This window comes from Eretmochelys imbricata, chromosome 2 (assembly GCF_965152235.1).
Source record: "Eretmochelys imbricata isolate rEreImb1 chromosome 2, rEreImb1.hap1, whole genome shotgun sequence".
Lineage (NCBI taxonomy): Eukaryota > Metazoa > Chordata > Testudines > Cheloniidae > Eretmochelys > Eretmochelys imbricata.
Genome location: NC_135573.1, coordinates 223,357,329 through 223,372,359, shown reverse-complemented (window position 1 = coordinate 223,372,359; position 15,031 = coordinate 223,357,329).

Below are 15,031 nucleotides of genomic sequence, written 5' to 3'. Positions count from 1 at the left end.
TACAGAAATTATATTCATGTGCCAATTTGCTTGCTATGTCAAAAGACAAAGTTTTATCTCGGAAGTGTTGTTTTGTACGTACATATACCACAGTTTGCAGAGCTAGACTCATATTTATTGCTAGGGGAGGGGTATAGCCACTTGTGTAGGAAGGCACTCTTTATACCTTTATAAAAAGCTACTCCATTTTTTAATTCATCCACATGCTGCTTTAGAGACCATAATAAGTCTGCTGAGGACCACAAGCCCAGGGTATGTTTCCCTTCACATAGACAATATAGGAAGAGCAATATCAAAAGAAAGACAAAGGTGAAATAAGATCAGCAATATAGGTGAGCTGGTTCCATCTCTACTGACAGTAAAGAATGCTCGAGGATGTTCATATGTAAACTGGTCACAATGGCTTTTAACACTTTACAATATACACATTTAGTACGTATAGTACAGCAAGAAGGATCCAGATTACAGGGATATATCTTTTATGTAACACTGTACATTCAGCTCTGTAAGAAAAATAAAATTGCCATAAATCATGTGTTCTTTTTGTGAACATGGTGATGCTCCATGCACAGTGACTGCATTTTATAATTTTATTTTAAAAGGAGTAGGGGGTTGAGGCATATGGGGAAATTCTTGCACCTCTCCATTTCAAGACTGCACATTTTGACTTTCCCCTTCCAAGCCTTTAAGGCTATGTCTGTACTAGGTGCAAGGGGTGCAGCAGGAATCCACTTAAACCCTACAGAATAGTTACAAGCTAATTACTTCTTATAAGAAAATTCTGCTTTTGAGGCCTGATCTGAAGCTCATGGACTAAACTGGACTTTGGATCCGGGCCTTCATTTGTTTCTCCTTTTATCAACCTGCAGAACCCACCCCTTCTTACCACCCTAACAGCAAACTAAATCTGTAGACAAACAAGTCACCTCCAAATGACCCATTTTACCACTTTGGTAACATTAATGAGAAACTGGCATTTTGCTTGAAAGTTCTGCTTCTACCTTGTGTATATTTATATATGAATTTACCTCCCTTGCAGCCATTTCCATAGTCTTCTGCTATTGGAGACCAGGTTTAGACAGTAGGGGTAAAATTCTGAAGAATGAGAGTTTTACTATTGACTTCAGTAGCACCAGGATTTCACCCTAGCTTGTTTGTTTGGATTTTTTTGGTGTTGTCCCACTACATAGAACAGACCAGCTTATCATGAAGGATGTCAATTAACACAGGAACAAATTCATAATATTAAGTAAGGCTCTTTGGGTACGTCTACACTGCAACCAAAAACCCACAGCAGGCCTGTGCCATTTGACTCGAGGTTGGGCTTGGGGCTGTTGAATTGTGATGCAGAAGTTTGGGTTTGGACTGTAGCCTGAGCTCCGGGACCCATCCCCTTCCAGGTCCTAAACCTGGGCTCCAGCCCGAGCATGAACATCTACATGGCAATTAAACAGCCCCTTAGCCCAAATCAGTTGGCACAGGCCAGCCGTGGGTTTTTAATTGCAGTGTAGTCTTTAAGTCTGCCACAAATAATGAAACTGGCCCCTCATTTGGTTTGCTTTTGTGACATAGTTTCTCAGTGTTGATCTGTGGCTTCATAGCATGCAAGGCATGTCTAAAGTGCTTTTTAGGATTCCACATATGTTTTGTCTATTTGGTTGTATCAGACTAATTGGGTCCATTCAACCTGGGGCCTCTCTACTGAGACGGTCAGTAAGGACAAGGGCTGGTGAACATCTACCCACTTGGACCTGGCTTGAGACCCTCCCACCACCACACATTCCACATAGGGTACTAAAGAACCATCAAATGGTCAATACTAGTGTTAGCTGGATTTGAACCAGGGGTCTAGATTCAAAAGGCTCTCTGTGCTGACACAGACCAGATCTTGCTCTCAATTATACCTATGTAAGTCTGGAGTAACTTCAGTAAAGTTAAATGGAGTTATTCTTGATTTATGTAGGTGTGATTAAAATGAAAGACTACCCTTAAAATGTTTTGAAGGATAGGTTTCCCTAATAAAAATCTAGGCTAAGGTGTTATTCATTTCTCTCAAATTTAATTCTTGTGAGAATTATAAGTACACTGTAAACTGAGAGGGGACTAGGGTGATGAACACAGCAGAGAACAACAGTTTTCTAGTGTCATGGCACTAGTTTGTAGTTAGTTCAGGCTATCTTATGGGTAGGGCCCTACCAAATTCACAGTCCATTTTGGTCAATTTCACTGTTATAGGATTTTAAAAATAATAAATTTCATGATTTCAGATATTTAAATCTGAAATTACACAGTATTGTAATTGTAGGGGTCCTGACCCAAATGGGAGGGCTGTGTGTGTGTGTGTGTGTGTGTGTGGGGCGGGGATTGCAAGGTTATTGAAGGAAGGGGAAGTTGCGGGACTGCTACCCTTACTTCTGCGCTGCTGCTGGCGGGGTGCTGCCTTCAAAGCTGGGCACCTGGCCAACAGCTGCTGCCCTTTGGCCACCCAGCTCTGAAGGCAGTGCAGAAGTAAGGATAGCAATACCACGACCCACCTAAAATAACCCTGCAATCACCCAGCAACTCCCTTTCGGGTCAGGACCCCCAAAATGAGAAACGCTGGGGTCCCCTGTGAAATCTGTATAGTATAGCGTAAAAGCACACAAAAGGTCAGATTTCATGGCCTGTGATGCATTTTTAATGGCTGTGAATTTGGTAGGGCCCTATTTATGGTGCCGCATAGTTAAGGCATGGATTTTTTATGTTCCTTACATGACAGTTACAGACAATTAACCTGAAGTACAATCTTATCTTCTCTCTTCAGCTCTCCCTCGATGTGAGGATGATGTCTGCCCAGGGGGTTGATTGGTGGGTTTTTAAGTGGCTGAGGAGCCCAATCCATGCCCTGCAGTTTTTCCCACAGAAGTGACAGGTGTAATCTTGGAGAAGACATAGTTGTTGGCTGGACTGTTGTGCCTTTTCTTTCCACCTTTGTTGCTTCTCTGTCTCATGAGCAAGTCTGTTCTCCTCAGAGTGATCTGTGGCTTGGTGTATGGTGTGGCACCACTGTGTTCTATTCTGCGCCAAGTCCTCCCAGTTTGTTAAGTTGATGCTTCCCTTTTTAAGGTGTACTTTCAATGTGTCTTTGAAGTGCTTCCACTGCCCTCCGCGAGCCCTTAAGTCTTCCCTGACTTAACTTAGAGAAGAGTGCTTGCTTTGGGAGCAGAGTATCAGGCATACGTACACAGTGGCCAGCCCAGTGGAGTTGGTATTTCATGACCTGCGCTTCTATATTGCTGATGTTGGCTGAAGTCAGTGTTTTCCCCAGGAATTGAAATGGGCGGCGGGGGGGGGGGTATTCGTGGGCGGTGAGACTGTGAGGGTGAATGTGGGGTGTATGGCACCATAGTAAAAACTGAAAAATGTTTCATGACCATTTTATTAGATTTAACTCTTGTTTTAAAATAATCACACACATTAAAGTTGGCTACTCAAGCCTTCTATGAAGCACTACATCTACATCCTTCTTGGTTTCTTGTTATAATTTTGCACAAGTCTGTTAATGAACCTCTTGAATGCAATGCGTTCATCTTTGGTGGCTTCTCATGTGTCCGATACTTCCATTCCTTCAATTGATATGCTCATTAGTTCATTCACATGATCAGGCAGAAGGCAACTTCTTTCAGAGCACAAAGTTCTATTCAATGGTGAAAAAGAACGCTCAACTGTAGCTGTCGTGACTGGGAGTAGCAAGAGATGAATTCCTACTCCTTTCATCCCAGAAAACATAGCACAAAGATTGAGTCGAGCCACTAGCGATAATAAAAAAGAAGTTGAAGTCAAATCTTCATTCGTCGTATGATATTCCACTCTGTGTTCAAATTCTCTATTCTGTCCTGAGCACATGGCAGCCCCATTACTGGTAGTGCCTCACTCCACTCAGCTGTTTGTGTTTTATAGGACAGGGATCTGTAAAGGCTACGTAGAATCTAGAAGTAGCTGTTGTAGATTTATAAGAATTAAGTTGGTGTACTTTTTCAGTTGTCTTAACAAACACTTCTTGTCCTCTTCACTTAAGGATTCAATATAAATGCCTTCATTAGTCAACTTCTGGACTGAAGTCTTTGCTTCTTCCAGTATTTTTTCTATGGATAGCTCTCTGATTGTCCAGCAATAGAAGCTGCATTTGGATCAAAGATCTACTAATGTCGTAGAAGATGCCTGGATGGCATTGTTTAATGACCCTCGTGGTTTCAACAGTAGACTTATAAGACAGAGAATGGCAATAGTCTTTTCTGAATGTAGTGGCAAAAGTAATCCACCAGCCTCACTACTTAGATCCATCCCATCTTGGTAGATACTTTCCAAAGCCAGTAGTAATGGCTGGAGTATTTTACAACAGCCAAGGATTGCTCATGAGAAAGCCAGAGGGTTTTCCCAGCTTGGACTAACTTGAACTTCAGTCCCAGTGTATCGTCTATATTTTCCAAGATATTCAGTCTTTTTGGACTCTTGCTGAAAAAAGAATATAATGAAGACATTAAATTTATAGCTTTTTAAATGTCTTTTGAAGAGTCTGCAGCTTGTACTAGCGCTAGTTGGAGTAGATGGCCTCTGCAGTGTGTATAGGAGAGATTAGGGTTACACTTTTCTCTGAGCAAAGCTAGTACTCCACCATGTCATCCAGAAAAGTTTGCAGCTCCATCAAATGCACAAGCAGCCATCTATTTGGGGTCCAACTGACAAGCATTTAGCTCTTCTAAGATGTGGGTTGCCACAGATGCAGCCAATGTGTCTTCTATAACTTGAACATCTAGAAATGCATCCACTGGCCTACCACTGACATCAAGATAATGTACACAATGACTTACTACTTGATGCCCATTTGCATCAGTGCATTCATCAGCCATGTATGCAAATTTTTGAATGTGGTGAGAGAGTGCTTCACTTTTTCAACTGTTAAGTCTTTCACTGTTGCACCACATGCTTCTAGCCAGTCAGTTGAGTTTCCTGCCTAAAGATAGTGAGCATTTGATGGTCTTGTTCAGAACCAGTGTTCAATTTCAGGATGAACCAGTGACAATGCACTTAACACTGGCCTCCAGTTTGTAGTGTGTGGTATCTCTTATTTAAATAGAAAGTATGATGCCACAGCCATGTTTGTTTGCATGAACTGTGTTGTGTCTCCAGAATTCTTAACAGCTGCATTAACACTCACTGGTGTTGTCCTTGGTCAGTGGAGACTCAGAGTTCAGAGGTGCTCTCACATGAGTTCACCTCCCAGGTGGGGGACTAGAAGGCACCTTGCTTGTTCCTCCAGCTGCTCACTGTTCGCTCTGGCCACTGTTGTTTATTGTGCTACCATTCCTCCACCGCTCTATTGCCAATGGCCCTGCGGCTGTCACCTTCTGCTGCCACCTGCCACTGTGACCTCTGCGAGTTGGTCTCTAGTGGTTCCACCCAGCTCTCAGTGATTTCAGCTGAGCTCTCAGTGGGGGACCCTCGCTGCTAGTGCAGATTGGGCCATCTCTTCCACAGAAACACTGTCCCACAGCAGGTCTAAGCACTTAGATCTGATTATCAGTGATTTCAGCTGTAGCGGTCACTTAACAAAACAAAAGACTATCTATGGAGCCTAATCAGCTCTGTCTTTAAACAGTGGAGAAGGGCAGGTCTAATAGTACTTGTGACTCAGGCAGACCATCACACAAAACACCTGTCCCCACCCTCTCTCTCAATGCCCTCAACCAGCACAGGCTAAGTACAGTTCTACTGCCCTTTACTCATACAATAAGAACAACAACATTTCATTACCCCCCTCCCCCCAGCATTCAAGTGATTTGTAACCCAACCCCAGCCAAAATCTATTACTTGGGCAACACTGCTCTGTTTGCTGGATACCTAGGTGGAGTTGGTGTGACTGTAAATACAATCTGGTCCTGAAGCCTTTCCCTCTCAGCCCCCAGCTCATCACTAGCTGTCAGGGAGAGCTCATTGAGCCTTTGTTTACACATCATAATTTCAAATTATTAGGTTGGCCAACATCACCGAAATGAATACATTGACATTGTCATAAAAACAACAGCTGTATAAAGAAGCTAGTGTATGTTCATACTTTTCAAATCTATTATACTTTTTTAGATACACGTATTTTATCATAGACTTTATATGCTTTTAAAGTGTGTACTAATGTTTCAATTTCAATTCAAATGTCCAAATAATCACTAAATTGGCAACACTGCATGTAACTAGTTCACAAAACTGGGGTGGGGAGGGGGTGTTGGGGAAATTCAGGGGGGATGTAGGGAAATCCCTGGCTGAAGAACAATACATAGCAATGAGATGGGTCAAGAAAGCATGTGCTTATGGAGATGAGAGTGGAGGCAGGGGCACTCAAAGAACAATGTGTGCAGCACAATACATAGGGCACTACTGACACCTAGTGCCTAGACCCCAAACATACATTTTGTTGTCTGTTTCCAGTCATCTATCAAAAGAATAATGTGAAACTTGCCATATAACTACTATGATTTCCTCCCACTTTCTGCTAATCGAGGCTGCTGTCAGCTGTAGGTAGCTGCCATTTTGTATTCAGGTCAGATGCAGCCTGCCCCAGAAGAGAGACACACTGTTTTCTGTCATGGTGTCTTTAATATTTCCCATCTGACCATATTTTGCTTTTTCCCTTAATCTTTAATAAATGTAATTTAGAATGAGAATATGTGGATGTTCTATCATGTTTTTCCAGGCACACATATAAAGAAGCCCAATCACCTCATCCCCACTTTCAAACAAGTCTACTGGTTCCCCAGCCATCTCAGAACTGTACTCCAGCCTCCTTCACATACTGTAGCTCTCTCTATGTCTCATTTCACTCCCAAAACATGCCAGCATTGGCCTCTTCTGTCTCATCATAGCCATCAAATTCTTGTCTACAAGAACGATCTCTTTCTTTGCAGCTCATACCACTTGAAATGGTCTTCTTGTTTCTCTCCACCTCATCCAATTTCTAGATATTTCCAAACCTCATCTGAAAGAAGATCTTTCCTCCCTTAATTTCTCATTCCTTCTGCTATTATACTTTATTTCAGCTTTGCCTTATGCACTTCAGTATTGTGTGGCATTGTATACTAATATTGTGTGGGAAAGGACAGAAATAAATGGAGAGGCGTATTCACTGTGAAGCAGGACTTGTGTCAAACAGATGATGTTAAAGATAAAGGTGTTTTGCTGTGTGAGTCATGTAGATATTGCTAGTTTCATCAACTGGAGAAAGTGGAACTGAAAACACTTATTGACTTCCATATTATAGACTGATTCAGTGGGAAATAATAGCTAATGACCTAGTAATTAGAATGCAGCTGTTTGTTCTTATCATTTTATGATAGGACTGCAAGTTTATAGTGGATGTTGTTTATGCTACAATTTGGGTAAGTGCATCACCGTAACTCAGAAGCACTAGAGAAGCAGAGGTGATTGAAAGTAAAGTATTTAAATTTAACTTTTATAACCTCTCAAAGAATTCTCCACTGTTTGCTTTCCAATACCAGGCTAAAGTGGTTTAATAGAATATATAGCAAATATACTAGTACTCTTACAATGTTTTAGATTTTCAAATGCAAATATTAAATAATACTTGCAACATCCCTGCAAGGTAGAAAGGTAAGTATTATACGCTTTTTACAGATGAGGATGGTAAGGCAGAAGTGAAGTGACTTACCAATATAATTCAGAGTCAATGGTAGACCCAGGATTGGAACTCTTGAGTTCCTAGGTATCAGGCCTGAATTCAGTCCAGTAGGAAGCACTATCTCAGTTCTATAGCGGATGGTTATTATTTCCTCTGTGGGGCAGCTCTTTATTATAGGGGTGGGGGAAATAAAAGTAACATGGAGCTATATTTTTGACTCATAATATATTTGAAACAGAAAAACTTAAGTAAATATCAAATGTGGAGCTGAACCAACTCCAAGTGAGTAGTTGCAATTGGATGTGCGGACAATGAGAACTTCCTAGGTGGCACTTGGTCCAAATCACATGGACCTTTTCAATAAGAAGATCATGCTTTTGCCACTTACTTCAGCCTTGAACATTTATGGTGATCCTAAACACCCGCCAGGTGTCCCTGCAATCTCATGCAGACACAGCTTCTGTATGGTGTACCTGTGGCAGGTATTGTAGTTTTCAATCAATTCAGTGCTCTTCGAGAGCCTGAGTCAACTTAAATTAGGGTGCTGTTGCTGTCGCCCTGCAGCACAGCAAACAGGGTAGAGACGCTTATTAAAGATAAGAAGAAAGGGGGCTGGGCCAGAGTGCTATTTTTGTTTATTTACTTATTTTAACTGTCTACACAATTGCCTAGGGTCTAGTGGCAATTCAAGTGTTGCCCCGCAGAAGATTCAAGCTCAGTTACTTGGAGCTGGGCCTGCAATTCAAAAAGAAAATGCCAGATGGAGCCTTCTAAGAGGCAACGTGATCAGAATGATTTACCAACCCTTCGACTAGATTCTGTGCTACATCTTCAGAGAGAGACAGTGCAGAAAGTGACCCCATGAGCAGGAATGGAGGTAAATAGAGGTGGTTTACAGTTACACTACCTTTGTACTACCTATATTATGGGCTTCTGCAGGGGCTGAAACAGTCCTTGTAGTAAGGTACAATAGCCCCAGGGAAGATTCTTATCTACAATAGCCTAACCAGTGCTGCTTTTCAGCCCAGAATCCCCATAGAGCTGAGGGCTATGAACACATCCCCTCTCACTTGCACCATGCCCTCTGCGCCGGGGCCTGAAAAAGGCAGGGGACGTTTAAGGCAAACCACATGTTCCCTTTTGGCCCTTATACACCGTTGGAGTATCATACAGAGTTTTGGCAGGGTTTAGAATCTAGCCTCTTAACTTTACAGCCTAATTGTGGCATTAAGAATTTAAACTAACTAATGAAAACTAGGGGAAGGAATGCTGTCTAGCACAGTTAATGAATTATACTAGGGATGAATTTTGCCTGCTATGGGTGTGTGTCCTTTTGCTGACCTCCAAGGTAGAATCCTTGTGACTATTAGAGGCCAGGGATCCCCCAGCTGGCTGGGGCAGGTAAAGCTAAACTTGTCTGAACTAAGCTGGATGTTTCAGCTAAACTTGTCTCAGCTGGATGGTGCTCTCATGCCAATTTTACCAGCCTGGGGCCAGAGTCTGATCTTATTTATAGTGGGATAAATTGGAAATAACTTGACTGAAGTCAGTGGATTTACTCCCAGTATAAATCAGCGTGACAAGATCAAAGTCTGGCCCATTACCTTTTAATAAGAGATAAGGGACCATTTCTGATAAATGGTGGTCTGAGAGTGACTCACCTGCCAGCATACGGCCTTGTGGCTGCCCCTGGCATAGTGAGGTCTTCTTCAACATCCCCTCCAATAGCCACTCCTTCCCTGTGGTGGTCTGCGTCTTCTTGTGACTCAGCCCTCTGACCAACTCATATTCAGTCCCACCACTTCTAGGGTAGCTGAAACGCCCACCAACAAGTTGTGCAATGGCTTTGTATCAGGTCTTCTCTGCCTGTCTCTGGGCCCAGTAGTCCTTACAGCCCTTGTCTCAGGGGAATCATGCCAACTTCCTCAGTGGCCTGTAAGAGAACCCAGGCCCTCCCTCCACTTTGGATTCCACTTCAGGGATCCTGTATTTGGCAGCCAAGGTCTGCTCCCTCAGACTCCATGCTGCCAGTCTGGACTACTTCCTACCTTGGCCTGTCCCTAGGCCTTTCCCCCAATCCCCTTTTCAAACTCTGCAGAGCAATTTCCAACTATTATAGTGAGCAATGCTTCCCAGGGTTTTCTTCCTCGAGATTCAGTTCCTTCCCTTCTGACAAGGTTCACCCTAGAAGCAGCGATGGATTAGCGACTGGGCCAACAAGGCCTGTGCCCAGGTGCCCTGGCCAACTGGGGGGGCCCAGAAAAAATGCACTGCCAGGCAGTGGAAGCTCAGAGTCCCGGCCACCAGGCAGGATGGGGGAAGCCCCAGCGGCCCTGACCCCAGGAGAAGCACTGGGCAGGTGGGGGAAGCCCCAGCGGTCTCAGACCCCATCCCCGGCAGAAGCTGGGGGGTGGCAGGGGAAGCTCCCATGCCCAATCCTGCTCTCTGGCAGAAGCGCTGGGAGGGCAGGGCAGGAGACGCTCCAGCACCCTGACCCTGGTCCCCCACAGAAGCATGGGGCGTGGCAGGGGAAGCCCCATCACCTGGACCCCCGCTGTGGCCCTAGGACTGGAGGAGTCTCGCTCCAGTGGGGACAGAGCTTCTCTCGTCTTGGGGCCATAGGGGGCAGGGGGGTTCAGAAAGGAGCAAAGGGGTAGCTGAGAGCTGCAGTGAGGGGAAGAATAGGGGGGGACCCTGGGTGGAATAGGGGCAGGCCCCAGGTGTGACGTTCCCCTCCGGTGTTATCTGGACCAGTGATCTGCTAGGTCACCCCAATCCTTGACTCTGGGAGCCAGCCTTACCCTGCTCTGCTGTGAGAACCCCCACTCCTGGGCTGTTCATGCACAGCCTCTGGCATGTAAGTTGCTCCTTGGATTGTGCAACCGAATGACACGAGCCAATGTCTCCGGTCCCAGACACAACCCTAGGAACCTCATTCTTGCAATGTCCAGTTATGTCCACTGGAGGCTGCAAGCTTATATGAGTTTGTCAATTTAGCAAAGAAATTGATATGCACCAGGCTTGTTATCCCCAGGGGAGCCTCTGTCTTGCTTCAAACCAAATGCACTGCTTCAGATAGAACAAACAAACAGATTTATTAACTATAAAGATAGATTTTAAGTGATTATAAGTCAAAGCATAACAAGTCAGATTTGGTCAAATGAAATAAAAGCTGATCTTAACACTTTCAATGTCCTTACAAAGTTAGATGCTTCTCACTACAGGCTGGCTGGTTGCTCTTCAGCCAGGCTCTCCCCTTTGATTAGCGCTTCAGTTGCTTGGTGTGGTGTCTGTAGATGTAGGTGGAAGAGAGAGAGAAAGAGCATGGCAAATGTCTCTCCCTTTTATCAGGTCCTTTCTTACCTCTTGGCTTTACTCTCCCCCAATTCAGAGTAAGGTGAGCAATATCTCATCGCAGTCCCAAACTGCCCAAAGGAATTGGATGACTCCCTCGAGGGTCTAACAGATTCTTTTCTTGCTGCCAAAGCCAGTGTCCATTGTTCCCGTGAGGCTGGGCTGGGTTTGTCCCATCCATGCCCTGATGAGGTGTGAACTGCCTCTCAGTTCTTGGAGAGTTTTTGCCTAGACTTTCTTTAAGCCATGAGGATACATTTTCAGCCTCATAACTATATACATGAAATTATAACCTATAACCTTACTATAACATCACAATAACAACCATGCTCAGTGCATCATGAGCCTTCCAAAGACACCCAACATGACAAACTTTGCATTGGATACCACACAATCATTTTATAAAGATGAACATGGGGGAGTAGGGTGTTCCCCCGAGGTACAGAGCATCACACCAGGGAAGGGGCAGAAAGGGGTGTGGCTGTGGGCAGGGCCACAGGCAGAAGGGGAAGATCAGGGGTGGGACCACTGGCAGACAGGGTGAGAAGGGGCCCCCCACTTGCTTTGGCCCAGGGCCCCAGGAAACCTTAATCTGTCTATGTATAGGAGCTTGCTTCACCTGTATCTTCCCAGTATCTCCCATGGTGTTTTCCAGAAATCTCTTCTTAGGAAAGGATCTCAAATCCTACTGTCCATCTAGACCTACTGCCCTGAAGGCCTTCTATTATTAGTCTCCCCTACCCCTCACAGCTGGGTCTCATCTTTAATTGGGCCTGGCCCACCCCACAAGGACACCCAGGTGTACAAATTGCTTGTTGGCTCCAGTTAACTCCTTTTATACCAGAGTTGGGTATACCGCCCATCACAATTTGTTATACTTGAATGTGGGATAACCTATATGAGGGTGTGTGTAATATGCAAAAGTCATTGGAGCAGGGGGACTGGACTCTTGGTCTCCCCCTTTCCCAGTGGGTGTCTTAACCGCTGACCACCTGACTCCAGGAGAGGGGTTCCCAGTTCTGGATTGCAAGCAGAGATAGGCACCTCCCTGAAGCCTGGACTTAGGTGCTTATCTCTGTGAAAGTGATGGGGCTTCACCGCTCTCATTGGCTATCTTAGATGATTCCACAGCTAGCATGTTGGCTCTTGTGGATTGCATTCCATAAGAACGTAAGTGACTATCTCCCTATTCATTGTATAAGGAGTCTAGGTACCAAAATCAGGCTTTGTGGATTGCAGTGTCATCCCTGTAATTTTCTAGGTACCTAAAGGTTAGGTGTTGCAGTGCAGAGCGTTGCAATACCTAAATCTCTTTGTGGTTCCGGGCCTCAGTATTCGAATAACTCTGCTCCTTTTGCAATCAATGGTAAAACTCCCATTAACTGCAAGGGGAGCAGAGTCAGGCCAATGCTTGGAAAATTCCACCTCACATTCTCTTTTCCAGGAGCTTTACTCTGCACAAGGGGCTGAGTATTGGGAAGATAAGGCCTCTAAAATTTCATAACTTTGCACTGGACAACTTTGTTCCTGTATAAATAGTAGCTGTTTCTCTCTCTCTCTCCTCCCTGCTCCCCTCCCCCCTTTTTGAGGATTTTGCCAGATATGTAATAATGAAACTTTGGAAAGTAAAATATCAACTATACAATGCCTTTGTTGAGAAAGTTTGTACTAGTCTCACAGGACAGGAAAAGTTTGCTATTGGACTGAGTAAGAATTTTTACATGTGGTTAACTGATGGGATGAACTGTAAACTACCTTTACTTGTTATTTTCAGTCTTTTTAATGCTTAACTTTCTGCGTGAAAATGCTGCAGTTCTGCATTTTGTCTAATAGTTATGGATCAAATCTGAAGTCCTTCTTTTGCTGTTACTCAGGCATAGGCAGGCAAAACTCTTATTGATAGTGACTTCATTATTTAGCTCTTTATTAATTACTTAAGCAACCTTAAGTCTAAATTTCTGTGAGAAGGTATCTGTACGTGTGTTTGTAGGGTATATATTGAGATGGACTAAACTTAAACCCTGGATTTGAACACCCCCAAACTGTGGTGAAATTCAATTCTGGACCCAAATTTAGTAGCTGTCCAAATGTGCTAATCCAAAATTCTAAGGGCCAGATCCTAAGCTGGTGTAGCCCCATTGACTTCAATAGGCCTATGCCAATTTACCCTAGGTTGGGATCTGTAGCCTCCTGAACTTTGGGAAAGTTTGCAACTAGATTTCGATCCAAATTTTGTGGTACAGGCACATCTCTAATATATCAGTAGATAGCTTGTAAGTCAATTTCTAAAATGCTTTGGGGATTTTTCTCAGTGAAATATATACATGACAGTTATCTGACTGGTTTCTGGGAGCTGAACTAAATCAGGCCTAAATTTAGACATTCAGAACCTAGTCTGAATAGTAGGTTATATACTTGTGGCAGGAGTGGAGAGGCTGAAGTAGCCCTCTGTGCCCAAAGTACACCCTACTGCAGTAGTTGGGGCGGGGGCATGGCAGGGCCCAGGCTAGCCCCTATGGGGGATGGGGAGGAAGCGCCACCCTGCCCTGCTCTTCCCCCAGCTCCACTCCAGCCCCATTCCCAGTCTCACCTGCAGCTCAGGCTCTGGTGGCGGCCATGCTCCTAGTCCCCGTGGCAGCTCTGCTCTTGGCTGCAGCCCTGGCCTCGGCTCCCGGCTGCAGCTCCAGCCCAGGACTCGGCTCTCGGCTCCTGGCCCTGACTGTGGCCCCTGGCTCCTGACCAAGGCCCCACTTCTGGTCCCGACCATGGCTCCAGCCCCACCAGGGGTGCCAGAATGGCGGGGGGGCCATGGCCTAATCACGTTTTACCTGCCGTAAGGGCGAGTGATGGTGGGGTGGAGGTGGAGAGGAGTGAGTGGGGGGCAGGTTCTTGGGGAGAAGAGGTGGTGTGGGGCTGGGGGCTTGGTGAGAAGGGGCGGTGCGAGGGCAGGGCCTTGGGGGGAATGGGCGGTGTGAGGGTGGGGCCATGGTTTGTGCACTGGTGCCCCCCCACTCTAAGGGAGCTTCTGCTGATCCTGGGCCTCACTCCTGGCTAGGGCTCCAGACCACAGTTCCGAGGGTGGGGGAGAGGGCACAGATTGGTTTCATTATGGGTAAGGGAGGGCGTGACGGAAAAAGTTTGGGGACCACTGCCCTACTGGGAGGGAGAGGACTGAGGATCAGTGTAGCAGCAGACTCACCATCTCAATATTCCTCATCCCTCAGACTTCTGCTTCCACGCCTGTACTTACTCATTCTATATTGCCATGGGAGTGACTTTCACTCTGTGCAGGAGGAGAGCACTCTGGGCTTGATCCAAAGCCCAAATAAAGTTAAAGGAAAAAGTCAATCCTCAACTTGTGTAAACTGTTGTAGCTCCACTGAAGTCAATGGAGATATGATAATTTACACCAGCTGAGGAGCTGGTTCCCATTGACTTCACTGAGCTTTGAATCAGATTCCTTATGTGCTGCTCCTCAAACCCATTCCCTCCTTGGCCTAGACTGGTTCTGCTACCAGGTATTGCGGTTTGGGCTGGATTTACTTGTAAGCAGTGTCAGGATGAGCTCCACCCTGACATCTGGTGGTGAGGTGTGGCAAGTTCTGGAAAAGAACTTCAGGGGCTGATCTCATTTGCATAGGCACACCCACCCCGCCTAGAATGAGGCCATAGCTGCCCAAATGGTCACTTTGGCTGCTGTGGGATCCCCAGTGTCTCTGTTATTGGGGCAGAAAGAATAAATTGTTATTACCCTGATTATGGGAACTGTGCTTGGAACTGTACTTGGCCTTTTGTTATGATGGAGGGACTCACCATCAACTAAGTAGCACTCGCTAGGCAAGGGTCATGGGTTTTAAAACTTTGTGACTGGAGAGAGGCTGGGGACAAGTATTAATACTTGGTGGCATGGGCCTCTTGGTAAGGGCCTTACATGCTAATTGCACTTCCTCTTCTCTCCACTGTGGAATATCAGAGCTAATTTTGATTCCATTAGGAGTCTAGTTACAG